Below are 16,449 nucleotides of genomic sequence, written 5' to 3'. Positions count from 1 at the left end.
CCGGTAGTCTGCATCACCTCAAGGACTTTAGCGAGATATGTGATCTATGGCTAAGAGATCTTGTGGGTCTGCCGATGGGATATGAACCGCTTACTCGGCAGAGCCTGAAAGGACTTTGTCAATGGGTACTGGACCACTTCTATGACAATACACCTTATGAAGGAGCGCAACACCGATCCCGATCACCTGATCCTAACACGAGGGTTCGCGCTCAAATTGGAAAGAGTTATCCACACACTCCTTTCAAAAACCCCAATAATTTCACTAAGTTAAAAAACTTTAACTCAAAGTTAAGGATCAGTGTCGGCTCCTTATCCCAGTAACGTATCCGCAGAAACGTATAAACCAAAAGAGAAGGATCTCTCGTAGGTTAACTTGACATCCTTTGTGTAATGAGAAGTCATCACAGAGTTGCCTCTACCGTACAACACAGCTAATATGTCTTATATGACATATTGTTATGTAAAGAACAAGAATTTGCAAAAGCGCGCACTTCCTGTGCTTTTAATTCTCAGCTGTTTGAAGGAATCAAGTCACTTATGAAGTGCTTAGGAGATCTCCATGTTTCAAAGAAGACCAGGGCTTTCTTGAAATGGATCTCTCCCGACTGAAGCCTGAAGCCTGGCAGGAACCTCGCGCCTGGCTGGTGCTTCGCTCTTGGTTGGCGCCTAGCGCTTGTCTGGTACCTTTCGCTTGACTGGCGCCTCGCATCTGGTTGACGCCTCGCGTCTTAGCTAGAGATTCGCGCCTAGAGCCTGGCTTGCGCCTGGCTGGCTGCTCGCACCTGGCTGGCGCCTCGCGCCTGGCTGGCGTCTCGCGCCAGGTTGGCGCTTTGTGCCTGCCTGGCGCCTCGCGCCTTGCGCCTGCCTGGAGCTTCGCGCCTGGCTGGTGCCTGGCTGGCGCCTTGCGCCTGGCTGGCGTCTCGCGCCCGGTTGGAGTGGCGCCTTGCGCCTGCCTGGAGCTTCGCGGCTGGCTGGTACCTCGCGCCTGCCTGGCGCCTCGCTCCTGCCTGGCGCCTCGCGCCTGGTTGGCTCCTCCCCACTTGCCGGAGCTTCGAGCTTGGTAGAGTCTCGAGGATGTCTGGCAATGTCCACATCGGACACTCTTATCTGTCCTATATGTTCGCATCTAGCGAATCTGTGTCAGGTTGTAGGCCCGGTCTTTCTCCTCATCAGACAATGACAGTGTTCTTGGGGCTGTCTGCAGGTTTCTTCTTCCTTACTGACTGTGTCAGAAGGTCTTGAGTCGCCTTCTCAGTTAATGAACGAGAAATGTCCTTCACTAACTGAGAAGGGAACAAAAAGTCAGACAAAGGCGAGTACAGAAGCGCTGCCCTCTGAGCGTGGGAGACCGCTTTGGTTAAAAAGACACTATATACTGTCCTCTTTTTAAGAAGACCTGCTCCAAACAAAGAGGAGATCTCAACCGAGCCATCCTGAACCGCTTTGTCTATACAAGACAAAATACACAGAAGGACTTCTGGTTCGAGTCCTTCAGAATCATGGGCTTTCTTGGACATCACCCCAAGGGACCAATCTAAGAAGTTGAAAACTTCCAATACATGAAAGAGTCCCTTGAGGAGATGGTCCAGTTCTGAAATGCCCCAAGTTATACGGGCAGAGTTCAAACCTTGTCTACGTGAAGCGTCAACTAAGGTAGAAAAGTCCGCTTCTGACGTAGACGGAAGAGAAATACCCATATTCTCTCCCGCTTGATATCAAATGCCTCTTTTTACCAGCTAGTCTCGCTGGAGGCATGCAGAAGACCGTTCTAACTAACTCCTTCTTCAACTTCATCCAAGAGTCTAAAGACTGAAGAGCCCTCTTCATCAAAATGGCGGGCTTCATTCTAAGAAAAAACGAAGATTCTTCGTCTTTGCACTCGAGAAAAGAGCGCGCGGAGAAGGAGGAGAGCAGGAGTCAAGTCGTCTCCATACTCCTCTAGAAGCAAGGCTGTCAAAAACATTATAGTTCGACAGTCCTTCTCTTCCTTGATACTCCTCCTCCGAGTTTTACTTCTAATCTCGGGGTCTGAGTGAGTCTCCGCTGCTAATTCAGTACGTCTTTCCTCTGGAGGAGACAAACTCCTAATAGGAGAGGGGCTAAGGGAATGATATTCCTTCCTCTTCCCCGCTTTAATAGTCCTGGAAGGCGCCAACAGCCCAGGCTTCTCTCCATAAATGGACGACGCTTCCCGCTTGGATGACGCTTCTAGTCCGCCAAGTGTCCTGGCTGACGCCTCCCGTTTGTGTGGCTGCTGACGTCTGGATGACGCCTCGCGCCTGGAAGACGCTTCGCTCTCAAAAGGCGTCCTAAACTGGCGCCAAAATTTTGGTTGGAGCCTCGCGTCTAAAAGCAGCTTTAAATGATGATTCATATCTTGACGACGTCTCACGTCTCTCTGGCGTTACGTGTCTTCCGTAAGATTCTCCCGATCTCGCTCCTGAAACCGAAGCCTCTGCGATATGTTTGGAAGCTTCACGTCTGCATGACGCCTCTCGCTTCGCAGGGGAGAGAGGACGAGACTTCTTGCTATGAAGAAGACTTTCCGCAGGTTCTCACAACTCTTTCCAATAAATGTTAAACATGTTAACAGTTATTATCGTCGATCGAGAAGGATCTCTTTGTTAACGCGAATAGGAGCGAAAAAAAAAAAAAGAGATTCTCGATGCTCTATGCGATATGAGAGAGTCGTGGAAATGGCTTAAGTGATTAAATGGGTAACGAAATCAGGAACGAATCTTGCCGTTACCGAGCTTGGTGTCCGATAGGCTACTGGACTCTTAGGTTAATAACTCGCTAAAACGAGAAAATCTTGGATGGTGCTCTTGGCTCACTGCGCCAGGCTGCGCTTCTGGAGCATTGCGCAGGTTGGTACTACGCGCCAGACTGGCGCTTTCTTCTAATTCTTTTTATGTTATGTGCCAGAACACCTGTGCCTTTATGGTACCCGACATCCTTTCACATGTTAATTCCGTTCTTAGTAGGAAAAAGCTTTATATACGTAGTATAGTCCATTCAGGGAAACAAGTTCTGCCCCAAAGAGAATGTTTCCCATCCGACTCATCCATCTTCTTCTGAGCAGGTACTCTAATAAGCTATGCTTTCGTAAGCCTGAGAGCATTACATAATACAATGTTTCTGCTTGCGATAGAATCCTTTAATAATGTTACCTACGGTAAACAGCATTGAAAGGTTATACTATCTCTCTTATTGAAAGCTTCTTAGCAAAAGGCATACAATATTTTATTTATGTTAGCTTAACTATCCCCTCAATCCGAGGTTAAGACCGCGATTGTAGGGGAGAGATACGGATAGTTATTCCATCCAGCAGGAGAGAGAGATCCGCCCGACCGCTCATGACTGACACCTACATGGTACTGACAGTAACTGGCGTAGGCGTACTGCGTTGGTCTCAGGCTCTCAGCGAAAGCAGTCCGCGCTTACTCTTCAGAGTTGCCAGCTACTCCAATTAATAAAGGAATTTTATAAAATATTATCCGAACTTCAGGAAGTTCTATTAAAGCATATTTAAGCGAAACAAGACTTCGATAAATCTAGAAGCTAAGTAGGTGTTGTCTTAACAATCCCTTTAAGCGTAGTCCTTCCTAGGAAAGACGTAGAAGGATACTGGTAATTGAGTTGCACAGAAAAGAAGTAACTACGGTATGTGTTTATGATTTGACCGTATCGTATTCTCAAACAGCAGAAACTCTACTACCTTCTACTATCTTCGTTCTTTTCGTTAATAGAACGATAGAAAGAGTATATATATATCCTTAAGGAACGAAGTTAATCAAGGAACTCTTTAAATCTTCATGATTTCTTCATAAATCGCGGAAGAGACAGAATTCCTGTTCATCACTAGGGCTTACGGAAGGAAGTAGATATTTTCTATCCGCCATCATACCCAAACGTCGATGAGATCTTATTAAGAAAAACTCCCAAAGCTCTTGCCTCCTCAAAACGAGGGAAGAGCATGGATGAAGGAGAGAGTCCGCATTGAGAGGAACTGCCTAACAAAGGAGTCTTCTGAATAATGAAAAGGGGCTTCTCTTAGTATCAGAATCCTTCTGACAAAAGCAACGGCCCGCCTGTGCGACATCTTGGCCAAACATTTTGCCAGGGGAAAGTTGCTCAAGTTAAAAATTCAAAGAGGAGTCTCGCGACTGACTTCTCTCTCAAATGAAGATTTTTGGAATCTTCTGACGCCTGGCCGTCTGGGATCCTTGCGCCTAGCGTCTGGATAGTTCCGCGCGCCTGGAATGTTCCGCACGCTAGAAAGGAGACTCGCTCCTGGAACGTTCCGCTTGCGTGGAAGGTCCCGTGCGCCCTAATAGATCCGAGCGCCTCTAGTCTTGTTATACGAGCCTCTTGCCAGAAAACGTTCAATGGAAGCATCCTTCTGATTGCCACTCTACTATAAGGCTCCTTAGTTAAGCCGTCTGTTTTCTCTTTGAAGGCGCCTTGCGCCAAGAAAAAGTTCTGGAACGCGGCTCGCACTCAGTTGCTGGAACACGGCTCGCATTTATCTGTATGAACGAGGCTCGCGCTAGTCTGTTGGAACGCGGCTCGCGCTAGTCTGTTGGAACGACGGCTCGCTGCTGGCTGTTGGAACGTGACTCGCGCTAGCTGCTGGCTGGCTCTCAGCCTCTCGCTCAGTGAGTCAGTGTTCTCTTATTCAGAGAACGAGCCAGATCGTCCGAACTTCTAACATGTACATTCTTCGTCTTTTTGGAATGTTTGCGAGAAACGGAAGAACAGACGAACTAAAGTGGCCGCCATAATGGCTATCCCTGCAAGTTGGGACGTTTTACAGATCCTTGCCGGACGGGAACGGGGCCCGATCGGTGGGGAATTCTCAATAACCTTCCGGCTAAGCCTTTGCGAATTTCCTTCTCCTTCGGCTTGTGAGTTTAGAAAGGGTCCTAGGCGAGCGAGACCAGAGCCGATCGAACGCCACCCCTCTTTACAATTAGGACGCCTTTTCCAATGGCGAAACTTGAGTCCTGGGACGTTCTACAGAATCTGCCGAAGGGGGACGCCCTGATCGGTGGGGATTCTCCATAACCTCCGTAAGGCTTTCGACTTTCCTTCTCCTCTGGGCTTGTGAGTTTGGAAGAGGTCTAGGCCTGAGAGCGAGACGAGCCGATCGAACGCACCCTCTACTAATTAGGACGCCTTTCCAATGGCGAACTTGGCAGTCTGGGACGTTCTACAGATCCTGCCGAGGGGACGCCTGATCGGTGGGGATTCTCCATAACCTCCGTAAGGCTTTCGACTTTCCTTCTCCTCTTGGGTATGTGAGCTTGGAAGAGGTCTAGGCCTGGGAGCGAAACAGAGCCGAACAGAACGCACCCTCCACTGCACTAACACTAAAATCACTTCTTACCTTTCAATAGCTCGTATTTTGAGCTACATTCCTTTGTCTTCAAATTGCAATATGGAATTTGAAAGATTCTGTGAAGTAAGAAGGAGATGAGGATACCACACTACTAGTAATGTTAATGCTCTAACTGCTCGTTAGTACGAGAGCTATATAAACTTCTAAAGGAAGCGTAAACTATTCTTTCCTTACATCTTCAAGAAGGAAGTTTAGCTCATCAATTCTAACATTTACTACACGTTATTATGAATAAATATTAAAATTTTCCTTCTTGCAAACTATGTGAGTGTCTACCGAAAAGTTCGGTAGTTACACGTAAACAATTCTTCGAAATTTTCGAAGCCAAAGTTATAAAAACAAATTAATATGCGTATGCCGACCAAAGATCCAGTACTTCCCTGCAAAAGATAGGCCCCAGAAAGATCGATGGCGATGAAATCCAAAAATCAAGTCAGGGAGGAAACTGCAACGTTTGTTTACATTCCAAGCGACAGAAAAAATATGAATAGAAAACGGGAATGGTTCCTAATCCTGCCACCCAGGGCAGGACGGTAGATCACCTGACCTACCTGCAGCGTGTGCCGCGAAATTTGAATTTCTGTCGGGGACGACGGAGTCTTAGCTATGTATATATCTGACAGGTAAGTTGATTGTATGAAAAGACTAGTGTAGCGGCGTTGTCCTTTACTACTCCTCACCCGAGCTACGCATGCGTTACCAAATATCACAAGATTCCTTGCTTTCATCTGCTAGCTAGGCGCTAGAAATTATCCTATTGTTAAGACCGAAGGTTTGTTCGTGTATGAACAATGAGAATATCTACAGCCTCACTCAAGTACATAATTGTTTAGGAAAATAATATTCTTTTAATTATTTGTATTTTTTATAAGTATAAAAACCAAACCATTTTACATTGGCGTATTCCTTTGCACCAGCTTGGGGGTGAGTGCAGGAACACCTCTCACTAACCTGACATCACCAAGCACTTTTTCCTTCAGCATAAGGGACAAAGGGGGTAGTTTCGGTGGAAAATATGACAAAGTTCAGTTCCGTATACTTAAGGAAACTACAAATTAGTTAAAAAAACTTATTTCTGCCTATGGAAATGCAAACCATCACTTTCCCAGAAAGTTGAAAACCATCCAGAAATATAATCTTAAGTCACATATGCAAGCAAGAGTTCTGATGACTTTGTACCTCCTACTTGAGTCTGTCTCTGTCAATGGGATCCCAGAGAAGTAGGTTCCCGAGCCTGAATGAGGATGTTTAGACCTGCATGCAAGTATGGATATGAACAGAAAACCACGTGTTAACCTTGTAAGGATTACAAAGGTTGGAGGACAGCTATATCTGGCTATTACAATTACATTAGGATCAGAATATAGCCTTAACCCCCATCCCCAGCTGCTGCCAAAGCTCTAAGACAGGTTGCTCAAACAGTAGCTACCTGAATACACATGAGGTCCAGCACATAGTTGGGACTAGTGCTGTTCCCCTACAGAGGGAGGAAGAAGAGAAAATGGAGAGTAGCTGGTCATTGCCTTCTACTATAGAATTACACCCTCCAAATACCTTAAGCAAGATGCTTTTCTTTTCAAACAAGGCTAGGTTGTTACACAACCTGTTCAACAGCCACCACAAGTTCCTGGAAGGAGTCTGGAAATCTTGTGGGTGATGTACATCTGGTAGAATGATGTAAAGGTGGTTTAGCACTTGAGACACTTACCCTCATGACTAATGTTATTGAAGTTACTCAGAAATGCCAGGGATGGTTCTATAACCCTTGACTGCAAGTATTTACCTGAATTGTAGGCTGCCTACTTTCTAGAAGCGTCATGTTTGTTGCATCACAAAGCCAAAAAGAAGAGGATTTTTCTTGAGACCTACTTCTGTTTGACAATACTGGCAAGAGGTGCCGAATGTCTGGCCTTAGAGGTCACATAAATCTCTCATCTGGACCACCATGAGATCCTGGAGAGAGAGAGAGAGGAAACTAAAAGTTTCTATATCTCTCATCAGAACTGAGAAGTTACAAACCCAGGAGCTAACAAGCACAAGAGATTCCAAACCTCTAAGACTGAATGAGGCCACGTTACTCATCAGGTTAACTATGATTTACTGAATGTAAGCTTCAATTGAAGAGAGACCTCTTTGCATCAACAATTAGATGATCCGCTTTCTGGGAGCCTGCCAAAAGCCAGCAGTGGAAAGCCACTCTCCTTGGAATCCACAAGAAGTTACCTGGGTATCTGAGCCCCACAGTGATACATACACAACTGATTGCATGGTGAGGCAGAATGAGTACAGGCATTGGCATCCAGAATGTTACAAGGATGCTGGAAGGCATTCTCCGGGACACCGAAAGCTCCCTGTATACTTGCACAGTGAGCAGGTTGATCACTCGTGATTCTGTGAACTCAAAAAGTCTTCTCCCCATGAAGATTAAGGACTTTACCTCTACTACCTTCCCAGGTAGTTGCAGTGATCTGCCATAACATTCTCTTCCCAAGAATGCATCTGGCTGATGGCATGATGGTGTGGCAAACAATCCATTTCTCCTTTTGCTTTGCTGACTATCAAAGCTTCAGCGCTACCATCCCCTCCCCAACTTGTCACTTCAGTCTTGTTGTTAATTATACACTCTGAATGACCCACAAAACAATCCTTCCAAAATGCTCATGCACCGGTGTGCAATTCAACTCACCTCCAAGGAGTTTGTGAGCAGACACCTTCTGGGAGGTGAAGAGTTTAGAACTCCAGTGAGGAGGTTTATGTCATTTAGCAATATTATATGTGCTTGTAGCTGATCGTTATTGCTTCAGTTATCACTGCAGTAAGCACAGAGGAAGACACTTGCACAGTATGAGCTTTCCCCAATAGAAACCAGTGACTGACAAGACCTGCCAATCAAGCTGGCTGCTCCCAGTTATTATGATACCTAGGTAATTAAAACTGTGAGTAGGCATTCTGTTCCATAGCAACTGCGTTTCTGAGAACGCAGCAAGTGTTTACCCTGCAAATTGGTCCTAGCTTAAACCAAGATGGATGCCTTTGTAGATACTTCTAGGGCTATCATCAACCTGAAACATAGAGCTCTAAACTGGTATGAAGTTCCATTGCAGACAAGGTAGTTGTACTTCCTTGATTCTTTGTCTTGAGAGAAGCATCAGTCTGCTCCCATGCGGGCTCATGAGACGGTGGCACACAATCAGTCCCAATCGTACTGGATGACATACTCCAGGCCAAACCAAGTATAAAACTGGGTTCCTAGCCATGGTATCCAATTCCTGTTTGGTGGACAATGAATTAGATGTCATGGAGAACAAGCAAGTACTCTAACACAACCCCAGGGCAACCCCTGGCCTTAGAGGTCAACCAGGGGACAGCATAATCGTGGAACCCATGAGCACTGTCACCTGCAAACCCATCCATATGCTTAAGTCCAGGGACCATGAATGCAAAGACCAAGAAGGCAGCACTAGTGCAACTGGGTTCCTTTCTGGAAGACCTGGAAGCAGTCCTCTCGTCCAAGAAAGAGAGGGTCGGCACAGGGTACTGATCATGCAAGGTGAGACCTGTGTCAACTTTATCTTATGTGGACAACAGCATGGAAACCTCTGATCCACAGAACAGATTGTTAACCTGGTTCAAGACCCCACAAGTAACCAGTAACCACTGCAGTTGGAACTGCCTTGTCTCTTAAATAACCCTAGAGGACATACCATCAATGAAAAAGTTCGGGGTAGCGTTGATTCTACTATGCAAGCTTCTGGAAAAGCACAGGCCTAATATGCTCTTTCAAGCAACAAGTTACAATGACCAGTACCACTAGTGCTGACTGCATACACCAAGTCACAAATTTATGGAACAAAGTTTGGAATCATCTCCCAGTGTTCATGGAAAACCGAACAAGTGGCGGCCATAGTGAAATGAGCTTGGTGCTATCTTGTGAATGCAATGCTATGTCTGAGGTGAAACAGTGGTCAACTCGAAAAGACTATCTGTACATGCACAGTCCAGGGACTGTACAAATACTGAGTGAGAGGGCAGCCCTGACTCTACCATACATGCTTTGGGAGGGGTACAGGTGTATGAGTTATGAACAGCCGTTCTGTCCAAGAAGGCACAGAAGACTTAGGGTACCAAGCAACCAATGTCTATGCACAAAGGATCACATGATAGCAACTTGACTGATTGATTGATATAACAGTAAATTTTCTGATGTAACAACATTAACAGTCATTGACACCCAAATATTTGTTAGTAAAATTAAAATTTTCTTCAACAGTTACACACACCCACTATTATAAAATAACACTTAATAAAAGCTATAAAATGGTATTAAACATAGAATTTATAAGTTATAAAACAAACTAAAATTTATAAGTTATAAAACAAACTAAAATCACAAAAGCTCTTCAAACAGCATAGAGTTACTTCAGTCTGCCAATACATATAAATAAATTAGACTCTGTGAATACTATGTGAAATAGAGTCCAACATATCAAGTCACAATCAGGAACAGTAAAAAAAAACTAGCCAACATAAGAAAATTAGTTCCACCAAATCAAAAGATGTACTTCACCAAAATTTGGCAAACTCTGCAGCGAACTGGAGAAACCAAAACATTAGCTACCCAACAATCGATGTTAAGTCAATGAGCGGTAGGAACGAATTGAGCTCCTAAGTTGTGTTGTTTCTATTCTTCCTGAAAGTGGGCGGAATCAGTTACCTACAACAAAACAATGGAGCTCTACCGTGAATGTTTAAACTTGAGCTGCCGTGAAAGTTAGTTACTAATAGCAATGTAATTACTTGGTAAGTTACTTATCTAAAATTTATAATATGTTTCTGAGTTAAGTTTCCTCTCATAAATTTTGTCCTATACTCGATTGTTTTCCATCGTTCCACCCGCCTATGGTGCTCACGCATGGTAACACTGTGTTCTGGGCTTTCAAGCCCGGGATGCAGTGTTACCATGTGCAAGCACAAAAGGTGGGTGGACAGATGGAAAAAATCAAGTATATTTTTTCTCTTGTCACAGATTTGGAGATTTTGATGGCATTTTATATGGTTTTCTGATAGATCTTCCACTTTTCAAAACTCAACAATTTTGTTATCAGCTGCTGAAACTGCCTTCTCTGCTGCAAGCTTCCCTGCAGTTGGTACTTCTGTCTCCAAGGAAACAGAAGGAGCCTTGGCCTGAATTGGTTTGTTTTCCAAGCAGGAAGACACCAATAGCAGTTTTTTTGTGAATCATTTGCTTCTGTCCTTCCAGTATTTCATAATGAGTTGCATTTTGCAACTGTGATACAAAAACTTGATCCCAGTCTAATACACTTTCTTAAGGCTTTCTCCCTAGCTTCCTGAACTGTGATCTTTTCTGTTACTCTTACCGCCTTTACTTCTTCCTCTAACTGGTAAAGTCACATCGGTATGAGGAAGATAAGTGACCCCACCACAATGCAAACATTTGGGTTCCTGTTGCAAACACCTTGGTCTTCCTCTCTTCTGTTTATGCATAACGCTGGTTTCTCTCACATCTTTGATCTACATAATAAAGTGCATGCCCAAAATTTTGGTGAGGAAGAACCTCCTGGGTCATGGGATATATTGTTTTATTTTGAATGTGATTTCTGCTACACATATACTTTGGGGCTTAAGTACTACAGCATCACTCACTCATTCTCTCAACCTTATTACACCTTGATCTTAAAATTCTTTCTGAAGTTTCTCCTCTGAGTAGTTCCTCAGCTGAAACAATCCCTTGGTAATAAGCTTTCCTCTGGTGATCAGACTTCTACCAACAATTTGTTTCTATTTTGGGAAGCAATTTTTGGTTGTCTACTAACATTCTTAATAATATATCTTTTAACTTTAAAGATATCTACATCACTGTTTGGGTATTTATAAGAACTGGGTATAAAAACACCATGGATTGTCTAATACTTAATACATATTCTTTTTCTTGTATAGTTGTATGGTTCTAATTTTAATATTAGAACCAGATCTGAGAGAAGTCATTATGGTTTTGTTATTAATTGTATCAATCTAGTACATAACTATATTTGTGGGCAAACTGGGCTAAATGCTGGCCATTCTAATTTAAAACATTAACCCAACCATGGAATCCACAGACTGACCGATGAGTCAGTTTCACTCTCAAGGTATAAATATGAAAAGTTATATCAATACTTCTCAGATGCAAAATATTATTGAATGGTAGACACTCCCACTAAAGATCCTACAATTAGCTTTGAAAATGAATCCCAATCCAAGCCTTATTACCCTTTCCAATTTGTCAAGAGGGAAAATTTAATGAATGTGGAAAAACCCCAAACCATTAAATAAAAAAGTAAACATGAAAATGGGTAGGGCTCTTGGACTTAACATTAAATTCTGCGTTGAAGAGCCCACTCCCCACAGATAGGTGGTTCTGCATTGACAGGGTGGGGGGGGTGGTGGCAGGGGCTCCAACATACAATCACTACCAACAGTACCGCATACCTTATTGGCTGAATAGAATTCAGAGCAATTGTCAACTGTCTTTTGAGGCTCCGTATGTTAGATAAAAAATGAACTTGTAGTGGCTACAGGAGAACAAGGAAGGCTTTTTTATAAAAAGCAATGACAGGGTCTGTGGCAGACCACTATTAGACCAGGCTTCAACATGTCATGTGCAACAGAGCATCGAAGTACCTGTCAGCACTATACAGCAGAAGCCTGTCACATGCAAACCCTGTACTTATGCATAGAGTACAGGGACTATACACACAAGAAAAAGGGTAGCATTGGCCCAACCACACATGCTTCTAGAGAGGCAAAGGTAAAGAAAATTTTGTGCCTGAGAAGTGCACATCAACTGAAGCTTGCTTGGTGAGACCCATATCACCCCTATCTACAGAAAATGTAACACTGGGAGGTGGCTGAACACTGTCACCTTCCTGCTTGTCTAGCATATCTGACAGTTGCTGGTTCTATTTCTGACAAGACACAAGCTCAGCAAAAATTGGTGCTGATGAACCAGCAACTGCTAGTTCAGCCTTCAGAGGCAGAATTACTAGCAGGTGTTGTTACTGGACCACATTCACTGGTCCAGGCTGCTGCACCAATGACTGTTGGTGTTCCCATATTTAATAGTGAATGTCCCCAAGGTGAGATTTTGAATCTTCAGATATTTTTGTAGGGTAACTGGTTTTTATCAGAAAGATTATAGTACTTAGTTTTCACAGACCTAAAATGAAATTGTTAAGATACAATAAAGTTTTACACATACTTACCTGGCAGATATATACTTAGCTAATGTCTCTGACGTCCGACAGAATTCAAAACTCGCGGCACACGCTACAGGTAGGTCAGGTGATCACCCCTACCGCCGCTGGGTGGGTGGCGGTAATAGGAATCATTCCCGTTTTCTGACAGATTTTCTCTTCCCCCTATCTCCTGAGGGGAGGCTGGGTGGGCCATTAAACGTATATATCTGCCAGGTAAGTATGTGTAAAACTTTATTGTATCTTAACAATTTCATTTTTACACATGCAACTTACCCGGCAGATATATACTTAGCTGATTGGCACCCTTGGAGGAGGGTAAGAGATAGTTACTCAATATAAATAGCAATTCAAAAAACAGGGAAAACAACGTTTGTTGTAGGTACTATAAAAAAACTTAAATACCTTGATTCCTACCTTATTGGGCAGAAGACTTCATGAATACTGTCTATGAGTCTGCTTGCCTCAAGAGTTCCAGTGAGGATGAGACCTGTCACTGAGAACTCTTCTGGATCTTGTCAATGGGGGCTAGCCCACTTACTCGACAGAGCCTTATTTCGGATCGTACCAATGGGGCCTATCCCACTTACATGGTAGAGCCTTCACCTTTGTCATATCAACGGGGACTAACCCTCTTATAAGACAGAGCCTAGGTCCAAACCATTACAAGGAGCATGAAACAACCAATCTCGACCACCTGACCACACTACTTTGTTATAAACTACGATTTGAAAGTGGTACTTTTCCCTGACCACTTTCAATCGACCATAAAAAACAACACCACAAGATTAAAATTCCTAATCTATCTAAACTAAGTAAGATTGGTTTCAGCCCCCTGTCCCAGCACCGAATCCGCAGATACGTTAAGGTCCGAGAGAGAAGCACTTATCATAAGTCACACGTACATCTCTCAAATAGTTAGAATGCAAACACAAAAGAATTGCATCTCCAATATGTGGGAATCCAATTAAGTTCCTGCAAAAGACATATTCTTGTGAAAAGCTAAGGAGGTGGCCACGGCTCTGACCTCATGTGCTTTAACTCTCATCTGCCCGAGATGTTCCTCTTCACAGGAAGTATGTGCTTCTGTAATAATGTCTCTGATAAAAAATGCCTGTGCATTTTTCGAAATCGTTCTTCTCGGATCCCTTACTGAGCACCAAAGGCTCTCCGAGTTTCCTCCCATTTGCTTTTTCCTCTCTAGATAGAACTTGAGGCTCCTTACCGGACACAAGGTTCTCTCTATCTCTCTCCCTACTAGGGAAGTCAGTCCTCTAACTTCAAACGTCCCTTGGCCCAAGGCTTAGAACGATTCTCATTTTTTGGGCTAGAAATAGGGGGTTAAATGAACACACTGCAGAATCCTTCCTGAAGACCCCTGTGCCTTCTAAAGCCTGGAGTTCACTTATTCTTTTAGCTGATGCTAAAGCAAAGAGGAAAATAGATTTCCTAGTCAAATCCCTAAACGATGAGTTATTGGGAGGTTCAAATTTATCTGACATAAGAAATCTTAACACCACATCCAGGTTCCAGCTGGGTGGTCTAGCTGTTTTGGACTTCAAAGTTTCGAATGACTTAATCAAATCATGTAGGTCCTTGTCCTCCGTGATGTTTAGTCCTGTATGTCTAAACACCAAGGAAAGCATACTTTTATACCCTTTTATGGTCGAGACTGCCAGATTACATTTCCGTCTCAAATACAACAGGAAATCTGCTATCTCCGTCACAGAGATACTGGAAGAGGATACATTCTGATTCCTGGCCCACCTTCGGAATACTTCTTGCAATTGCCTTTGCAGCCGCGCGTGAAAACCCCTTCGCTCTGACGAGTCCTTCGACAGTCTGAAGGCAGTCAGACCGAGCGTGGGGAGGTTTTTGTTGGTATCTGTCGAAGTGGGGCTGTCTGAGAAGATCGTTCCGTAAAGGCAGGTACCTTGGAAAATCTATCATCCATTCCAGTACCTCTGTGAACCACTCTTGAGCTGGCCAGAATGGGGCGATTAGGGTCAGCTTCGCTCCTTTCGTCAAAAACAAACTTCTTATGACGTCTCCTATGATCTTGAAAGGATGGAAAAGCGTATCCGTCTATTCCTTCCCTTCCCCCCCAATTTAGAAGGAGACCGTCTATGCTACTGCCCTTGGATCCGAAATCAGAGAGCAGTAGTTCTCCAGCCTGGCATTCCAATGTGTTGCAAACAGGTCTATGTTTGACCTTCCCCAGAGGCTCCAAATCTGGTTGCAGACCTCTGAGTGCAGAGTCCACTCCGTGGAAATGACTTGGTCTTTCCTGCTCAGCAAGTCTGCTCTTACGTTTTCCTCGCCTTGAATAAACCTCGTTAAGAGCGTGATGTTCCACTCTTTGACCATTGAAGAAGCTCCTTCGCCTTCTTGTACAGTGAGAAGGAGTGAGTCCCCCCTTGTTTTCTTATGTAGGCTAGAGCTGTCGTGTTGTCTGAGTTCACTTGCAACACTGAGTTTGAGACTTGGGATTCCCACTGCCTGAGAGCTAGATGCACTGCCACTAACTCTTTCTCGTTGATGTGCCAGGACACCTGTTCCCCACTCCAAGTGCCTGACACTTCTCTCGGGCCCAACATCGCCCCCCATCCCATTTCCGTTGCGTCTGTAAACAACACTAGGGAGGGGTTCGGTAACTGCAGCGATAGTCCCTCGTTTAGTCTGCCTGGTTCTAACCACCAGCTGAGGTTTTCCTTTCCTTTATTTCTTTGGAGAGAGAAAAAGAGTCCCACAGATCCTGATTCCTCTGGTCCCTTAATTCTCTTCAAGAAGAATTGAAGGGGTCTTATGTGAAGCCTCCCTAGAGAAACGAACTGTTCCAACGAGGAGAGGGTCCCCAGAACACTCATCCATTCCCTCGCGGAACATTGTTCTTTCTCTAGGAAGGTCTTCACTTTTAGAACACATCGCTCCTGTCTTTCTATGGACGGAAACACTTGAAAACCCCGAGAATCCATCAGAATCCCCAGATAGACAATGCTTTGCTGGGGATCCATCTGGGATTTCCCGAGGTTCACTAACAGTCCCAGGGACTGAGTCAGATCCAACGTCGATCTTAGGTCCTCCAGACACTGACTCCTGGATGGAGAGCAAATCAGCCAATCGTCGAGATACAGAGAGATTCTTATTCCTTTCAAATGTAGCCAATGGGCTACATTTTTCATCAATCCCGTGAAAACTTGGGGAGCTGTGGCAAGACCGAAACAAAGGGCGCGAAACTGAAATACTTGGCCCTGTACCATAAATCTTAGGTACTTTCTGGACGAGGGATGAATGGGTAAATGAAAGTAGGCATCTTGTAGATCCAATGACACCATCCAATCCCCTTGTCTTAGCGCTGCGAGAACTGAGGAAGTCGTCTCCATTGTGAACGTTGTTTTGATCACAAAGTGATTCAGGGCGCTTATGTCCAGCACTGGTCTCCACTCCCCCGAGGCTTTTGGTACCAGGAAGAGGCGATTGTAAAAGCCTGGAGATTGAAGGTCTAGTACCTTTTCTATCGCCTTCTTTTCTAACATCTGTTGCACCAGATGTATGAGGGCTTGGTTCTTTAAAGGATCTCTGTATTTTGCCGCCAAAAAAAAAAAACTCCCTTGGTGTGGTGGTTAAGGGAGGTTTTTCCCTGAAGGGGATAAGATATCCTCTCTCGAGGATAGAGAGGGACCAGTTGTCCGCCCCTCTCTGAGCCCAGACCTTCGCAAACCTCAAAAGTCTGGCTCCTACTGGAGTCTGGAGGACTCCTGTCTCACTGCGGCTTTGAGAATGGTCTTCGAGA

This window comes from Macrobrachium nipponense, chromosome 27 (assembly GCF_015104395.2).
Source record: "Macrobrachium nipponense isolate FS-2020 chromosome 27, ASM1510439v2, whole genome shotgun sequence".
Lineage (NCBI taxonomy): Eukaryota > Metazoa > Arthropoda > Malacostraca > Decapoda > Palaemonidae > Macrobrachium > Macrobrachium nipponense.
Note: the sequence above shows the minus strand (reverse complement) of the source record.